The sequence below is a fragment of the Silene latifolia genome, chromosome Y (genome assembly GCF_048544455.1).
Source record: "Silene latifolia isolate original U9 population chromosome Y, ASM4854445v1, whole genome shotgun sequence".
NCBI classification, from domain to species: domain Eukaryota; kingdom Viridiplantae; phylum Streptophyta; class Magnoliopsida; order Caryophyllales; family Caryophyllaceae; genus Silene; species Silene latifolia.
The window spans coordinates 159,715,791-159,724,190 of NC_133538.1; the positions used below are offsets into that span (position 1 = coordinate 159,715,791).

General features: G+C 37.5%; 1 non-coding gene across 1 annotated transcript; it reads right to left on the minus strand.

The window, feature by feature from the left end:
• Positions 1 to 641: 641 nt before the first annotated feature.
• On the minus strand, positions 642 to 748 carry LOC141636814 (small nucleolar RNA R71). The gene has a single exon (XR_012541398.1). It is a non-coding gene; the product is annotated as a small nucleolar RNA R71 (small nucleolar RNA).
• Between the last annotated feature and the right edge of the window lie 7,652 nt (positions 749 to 8,400).

The following is an 8,400-nucleotide window of genomic DNA, read 5'->3' on the forward strand; positions in this document are numbered from 1 at the left end:
CTTGGGGAAGTAAAACTCCTCAAGGTTTGTTCTAATTGTTTTCAAGTTGTTTGATAGTTTGCATGTCTACAAGATCACAAGGTAACTTGTTACCCATTGATAACGAAATTGAAAGGACTTTGACAAACAATAGAAGACTTGCTAGAGGTACTTTGAGAGGTATTGGTGAGGTTGTAGATATTCAACCAAATACTATTGAGTTCATCAACCCTTTTGCAAGAGAAGGTGAGGAGAACCCAACACCCAATCAATCAAAAAATCAACCCACAATGCCTAAATTTTCATCACATTCTGTACCAACCGAGGAGAACCTACCCAATGGTACTCCCACACCACAACACTTAACCGGAAATTTCATTGCCAAATCCGCATTTATCCAATTAGTCGATAGAAGCCAATTTTGGGGGATGCCTAGTGAAGACCCTCACTCTCATATGGAAACTTTTTGTGACTATTGTGATGCGATTTCACAAACCGGCGTGACTCAAGACCAAATTCGATGTGTCTTATTTCCTTTATCTCTAATCGGCACCGCAAAACAATGGTTGAAAAGCCTTGATAAGGCTACTCTTGGAATTGACTCTTGGAAGAAGTTGGCTCTAGCTTTCTACAAAAAATTCTACCCTCCGGAAAAGACTAACATTCTAAGAGCTTAAATTACGGGTTTTAAGCAAAGGGATGAAGAATCTTTGTATGAAGCTTGAGAGCGGTTCAAAGGAATTTGTCGCTCATGTCCACATCATGGACTTAGCGAGTGGTTCTTGGTACAACAATTTTGGAATGGTCCTTATGAAGACTCAAGAAACAGTCTCAACATGGGATCAAATGGTATGTTCACCGAAGTTGACGATAATCAAACTTGGAACAAGATTGAGGAAATGGCGGTCCATAACTCACAATATAGTAGACCTCGCAAGGCTACTAGAGGAGGAAAGAATGAAGTGGACTCTATTACTCAATTGGGTGCTCAACTTAGTGCTTATATTGATACCATTAACTTGAAATTTGAAAGGGCTATGGCTAAACTTGAAGAACCCTCAAAATCACCAAAGCATCATGTTAATGCCATGGTAGCATCTTCATCAATCCCAAATGGGATATGTGAGAATTGTGGAACTTTGGGACATGACCAAAGTGAATGTAGGGGAACAAATGAACAAGTGAATGCTTTTCAAGCATACAAGAGTGGTACCACGTATTCCAATTATTACAATGAAAACTCCAAATTCCACCCAAATCTCTCATACAAAAGCCAAAATGTTCAAAACCCTCAACCAACATACACCCCACCTCCCATGAGAAACCAAAATCAAAGACCCTTTTTCAACCAAAATCAAGGTTACCAAAATCAAACTCCATACAATCAACAAAATGACCAAGGTTTTGACGTTCAAAAAGCGGTCCTCCAAATGCAAAAGAATCAACAAGAATTTTTCACTCAAATGCAAAAAGATAGTCAAGCAAAAGACATAACCATCAACAACATCCTAGCCCACACAAAAATGTTGGAAACTAAATTGACTCAACTAGCATCTTCAAACTCTCAAAGACAAAAGGGGCAATTACCACCTCAAAGTAATCCCCCAAGACATGAAACGGTTAGTGCCATTAACTTGAGGAGTGGTACGAGATATGAAGGACCAAAGAAGCAAGTTGAGGATGAAGTTATGAAAGCTAGTGACAAAGAAGAAGTTGTGCAAAACTCCAAGGAAGATGAACCAACAAAAGAAGAAGTTTCAAGGAAAACATGTTTTTGGATTTTTGATTTTATGAAATAAAGTACAAATGCAATGATATGGTATGAATGAATGCATGCTCTAACTAAATGCAATTCTATATGACATATATAACAAATGAATGTAATCTAGACTATATTATATGATGCATGATTTCTAGTAAACTATGGTCACTTATGATCAAACCTCCCCAAACTAATTTAAACACTATCTCTAGTATAGAAAAGAATAGGTTTGGCCATTAGTGACTATGCATGAATTCTAGTCTATATGCAACTATCTACATGAATCATATGAAATATATTACAATACAACTATACTATATGAACTAACTAATGTAAATGCAATATGAAATATAATACAAATGCAAGCTAAATGTATATGCAAGGTCAAGGGAAAGGGTATCTTACAAATGGTGGTTTGAGGGAGGACTCCACCAAACTCATTTATATTCCATTATCCATGGAGCTCAATGCTCTCAATAGTTGATCAAAGGTTTGTGAATGGTCCTCAAGTAAGCATGAATAAGTCTTGAACCATTTCAAAATGGAGTAGGGCCAATTCATTAGGGACCTCCCTTTGAACTCCTTCCCCTTCTCTTTTGCTTTGTGATGATGGCCTTCCTGGCTCTTAAAACTAGCAAACTTGAGATTCTTGTCATGGGGGCTTTTCCGGTTGCTCCTATTTCTTCCAAAGTTGATGACACAAATGCTTGGACTAGTCAATTCTCCAAGGATAGAAGGAGAACTTTTATGGCATTGATGATGGGATGTCTTAGGAGTTGGGATAGTGGATGCGAAATTTCCACATATAGACTCCTTATTAACTTTTTCTTTGAGCTTCCCCACTAAGTAATTCTTGTATGACGATTTGACTTTCGTGAGAAGGTCCATAATGTCATCTCCAACTATCATGGGCTCCATAGTGGGTGTGAAAAGGTTCTCATGAAGGTATTCCTCCTCTTCATCGAAGCAATCCTCAAACTTCTCAAGGATGGTTTCCTCAAGAAAGCTAATCCCATAACTCTATTCATCATTGAGTCCATATTTCCCTCATCATCTTCTTCCATAGATGTATCATCATCGCTTTCTCCATATGAATCATAAATAGAGGCGTCACTTCTCTTCATTAACTCTTTCTCCAACACCTCAATGTTCACATCAAATGTCACACCCTCATACTCACAAAGGCTAAGAGTATTTGGCTTACTCAACCTCATGTCTTCATCATCAAATACCACACTTTCATATTCACAAGAGCTCAAGGAGATTGGCCCTTTCCACTTCACATCTTCTTCATCAAAGGTCATTGCCTCAAATTCACCTTCATGTTCAATGCTCAAGGATTGGTGGGGAGTGTTTGTTTGGGTTGCTTTCATTTGGGCAATTCGAATTTTCAACTCCTCACCATGGGTAACAATGCTTTGGAGAACATTGTTCCTATTTTGGCTCTCCTCTAGAATTTGTGTGAAGAAATTTTGTTGGTCTCCCATCATTTGGAGAACCATATCTTGAATGTCAAAGTTGGGCTCATCTTTTTGTTGTGGGTGGGTGTGAAAGTGCTCATATTGTGGCATTTGGAATTGGTTGCAAAGTGAGTTTTGGGTGGATGGTTGTTGTTGATATTAGATGTGAAGATTTTGATGGGAAAAGTTGGGGTAGTAGTTAGGATTTTCATTGTATGAGTTTTAAGGTAGGCTTGTGTTGACTTTCTCCTCAAACTCCCCATACCCATAGTCATACTCAAAAGATCCACCACATACTCCATGTACCAAGTCTTGGGTCATCATCATAGCCAAGATAAAGATACAACTACAAACATGGAAACTACAAGAAAATGGTAAAAACGAACCTTAAGGAATAAGTTCCTCAAGGTTAAAGCACAATTAAAATAGACAAACAAGTAAGAACGTAATCACATAGCACCATCCCCGGCAACGACGCCATTTGGATGGGTGATGTCGTCGGGTCACATCCAATCAAACACATTTATAATACTCAACAAACAACTAGTTAGTGGTTAAGTTGAGGTCGATCCATGGGACGGTGTGCTTTGGGTTCTAAGTCTATCTATCTAAATTTATGCTCGTGTCACAATTTGTTTGGGTTTGTAGTTGTGTCCTAGACTAATGCAAGCAATAAAGTAAATCAAACAATGAACTAAGAAATGTAGACAAATGACTAAAAGCACTAGAATGTCATGGGGTCATAGGGGATTCATGGTGTTGATCATACAATCATGTTTACAAAGTTGCAAGCAATTAATGTTTTGAAGGAATCGAGTTGGTTTATGTCTTACGGTTCTTAGGAAGAGTTGGGTCCCGGAGCCGAATCGATTAGATTGTACAACACCTACAAGTCGACTTACTTTCCTCCTAATCAACTTCTATGCATGGTCTAACAAGACTCGAGTTGGTTTATATCTTATAAGTCAAGTTGAATAGATAAGAGATGGTTGTAAATGCAAGGATTCATAGGCTTAGCATTTCATCAAACATAACATGTGCATAAAGTTGACATCACAACAAGAAAGCAAATTAATTATGTGAACATGTTAGATTAAGCATGAATCAATCCCATGTTTGGTTTCCCCTAGTTACCCACTAATCCTAGCTAAGAGACTACTCACTCATTATCATGGAGAACATGTCATTAATGGTGTCAAACATAACAACAAGTGTAAACATGATAAGAGAATGAAGAAATAAACAATAAAGAGTAAAGGGTAAAAGAATTATACCAAACTTGAGATGATTCCAAATAATAAAGCAAAAAATAATAGAAGAAACATGATTGATTGATGAAGGGTTGTCAATCCTCCAATAATAACCCAATAATCTTCAATTACCCAATAATAATAAACTAGAACAATAATTAAGGAAAGATTAATGTGTAATTTTGTGGAAAGATTGAGATTAATCTATTCTAATCTACTCCTAATCTAATCTAAGAAAGCTTGATTTAATCTAAGGAAACTTGATTCTAATCTCATGAAAAACTTCCTCCTTTGATTATTACAAATGGAGTATATATAGTAGAGCATCATTAGGTTAAGCAAGGGTAAAATAGTAATTTAACAATGCTAATTGTTGAGTAGGGAATCGCCGGTCTCAAGGGAGACTCCGGTCTTTGAAAAATATGCGCATCCTTCATAGAACAAGAAGAACACGAAAGTTGCTTTAAGGGAATCCGGGCGTCCAAGGCATGAAGACGGGCGGATTGTAGGAAGACGGGCGGATTGTTGGGAAGACGGGCGGATTAGTCTCGGGACGTTCGGATTCTGGGCTGTGTATTTATTTTTTCTTTCTGTCTAACAATCCGAGCGTCTTGAGGGGAAGACGGGCGGATTGGGTCTCAGGAATCCGAGCGTCTTGAGGGGAAGACAGGCGGATTGTGTCCCAGGAATCCGAGCGTCTTGTGTCTTGGGACAAGCGGATTGGCGGACAGCTTCTTTGTTTGACCTCGGATTGTAAAACGGACGTCATTTTCTCATCCGGACTCCTATTGGAGTGATTCAAAAACCTAGATCACTTGTTTTTTCGACGCCGTTCCATCTAGCATACTTTAAGAGCCAAAGGAGAAACTCTTGGTTTGGTTCCGAGCAATTTTTTCTTGCATTGACTTCCTTCTCGTCATCCTTGCTTTTTAACCCTATGATCCTTCTATATACTCTTTATTCTTACATCCTTGGTCATCATTCTTGCCTCCTCTTCATACTAGTCCATCCAATATCATCAAAAATCTTCCAAATATGCACGAAAGACGGGAATTTCCGCCTTATTATCTCCTTTTCTACAAAACATATGAAATGCACTAGAAAAGCAAAATAGAAAGCATTTGACGGATAAAATGGCTATGGAATGTTATAATAGTATGCAAAATGAGTTCAATTAAGGGACTAAATGTGCGCAAATAATGTTCACATCAAACAGTTGCCTCAGAAGCAACTTTCAGAGCAGGAGGTAGAGTGATTGATCCATATCGTGCTTCTTTAGCTCCCGATACAGTTGAGGTGTTGCTTTGTGCCGGTGATTGGTGTCGAGCTTTACATGGAGTAAAGAAAAAGCAAAAGGTAATATTCACTTACTAATTACTAAGTACCGTTTCTTTGCTGATATTATTCTGTCCAAGTTCTTCATCACCCATACGAAACTGTCTTTTTACAAGTCACTAAGAAAGAGAGCGTTGACAAGGTTTTATTATACTAGATATTTAGAAATAAGGTTGTAATGATTTATTCTGCTTTTCTTCTATTTCTGTAATATCATTTGTGGATGAAGAAGACAAGTTCGAGCTAGGACCTATCTGAAACTAGCGCTGACCGGGAGGCAACCTGGAGTTTAAAACTTTTTAGTTGATTTTCGAACATTTCAATTTTGTTGTGTGTTTAATAATTGGTTTTTAGCCTATAAACTGTGAAAAATTTAGACTTGGTTTTTGGTAGCCATTTGTGGTCTGCAGGTACCTCTCGATCGAGCACTCTTTTCACTCGATCGAGTGCCTGATCTTCTCAATCGATCACTTTCGCAGCTCATTGTACTCGATCGAGTATCATATCCTCTCGATCGAGTTCGCTTGCTTTGATTCGCTTTCAGTGACGTTGTTATGAAGCTATTAACGACCTCCCATGTTGTTGGCTGGTTGGGGAGGTCCCTACTTTACTTTATCTTGCAAGTTTTCCGAGCTTCATTCTCCTTTTCAGTTTGCATTTCTTTCCCTATTTTTAAGTACAATGAGGGCATTGTACGGTGTGGTTTGGGGAGATTTATGCATCCATATATGTGTCTGCATGCTGTTTTTATTGCATTTCTGTTATCACGTTTCATTTTTGCATGCATTGTTTATTTCAATTTCAGCAATTCAAAAATCTCATAAAAATGAAAAATTCGAAAAAAATAAAAAATATTCACGTTTATTTTTGCATTTAGGTTGAGTCGGAACGGTGTATTTCGATGATGATATTGCACTACTTTTAGTCCTTTTTGCTTAAGCCTTGCATACAACTGATATCTTTTTAGCATTGTCTCATTGCATATCTACGAGTTAATGTTAAATTTAGCTGAATAAATAGACTTGATCTGAGATTTTGGCAACCTACTTATAATTTCTAAGGAATTAAAGCCTTAAAACTGGTGTCATTCATGACCAGTTCATGTAGGATTGTGAGTAGATACTCGTTGCATAGCATGTATCATTAATTTGCACATATATGAAATTCAATTGCTTTTTGTCTGCATACATTCGGGTTATGGTTGGTGTCACATGCAGGGAGGTACTTACATTCCCTTTTCCTTTTATTTTTACCCATTAAACTCCACATTTAGCCAAATTTGCCTTTTGACCCTTAACTACATCCAAATTAAGCCTGCCTTGTCAAGCTAGTTTAGTGTATGTTTTTGGGGTATTTTGTTTATTGTGCCAAGTTTGGTTTGTATTCGATTATCGGAGTTGTTAATTTATGGAGGAAGGAGGATGATGAAAAAAAAAGAAAAAAAAAACTGAAAAATCAGAAAAACCGTGAAGAAAAGAAAAAAAAAAAGAAAGGGAAAAAATTTAAAAAGAGTTTGATTGAATAAGAACGGTTTTCAATCCTATGTATTTTTATCTTTATCTTATGAGGAGTATGTTTGTGGTTGAGATAGCTGTTACGCCGATCTAAGGGCATTTTGTTCAGATTTTGAGACGGATTAAGAATAGGATATTGGTTCGTTTGGTTTGTTAGGTAGCTAGCTTGACTCATTACCTCACATATCCAAAAATGTTTTGCCTTTTCTTACCCATTGCCTCAATTTCCCATACTTTTGTGAGCCCTCGGCTGTGACAGGACCTTATTGATTGGAATGTATGTATTATAGTTAGAATTGTCTATCATATTAGCATGCTTATGTCGGTCGTAGTTTAGGTGAGCAACTATATTTCTTTATCTCTTACATTCATATTCTCACCCTTTGCTTCATGAGAGAAGAGTGACCCGTGAGAGTCCATTATCAAAGGTCTTGCAAGGTCGACAATTCAGCTTTATTATGAACATCTTATAATTCATTTGCATTTGACAGTTTTGCTATAAGTATTAGTTGCTTGCATTAAATTGGTTTAAGTGGTCATTTGTAGCTGGCTCTGAGTTTTTATCCGTTCCTTTAGTTTGCATATATTTTCTTGGGGACAAGCAAAGGTTTGGTATGGGAGATTTGATACGTGCACTTTATATAGTCCCTTTGAGCCTTTTATGCATGTATTTTCTATGCTATTCCCGTAGTTTTATGCTACGAAATGCCCCGAATGGTCTACTTTGGTTTGTTTGGCTTTAATTGCAGGAATGGACCTGAAAGAAGCATAATTGAGCTTGGAACTATCCCTTTAACTTGCATTTAGGAGATGAGTGGATTTGGAGCAGAAATACTTTTGTCTCTAGAAGCGTGAAGTCATCTTGGAAGCAATTCAACGTCTAAATGAGCTGTTACAGTGGTAGTTGATCGATCGAGAGCTTTTGTTGGCCATATCACTCGATCGAAAGTCTAAGGATAATGAACAGACCTCGATCGAACACCTTCTTTGTTCGATCGAGAGGTGCTTAATTGGAGGTCCTTGATCGAGTAACTTAAGTGTTCGATCGAGAGGTTTTTGCATGAAGATGTTCGATCGAGCTATTTCATTTTGTTCAATCG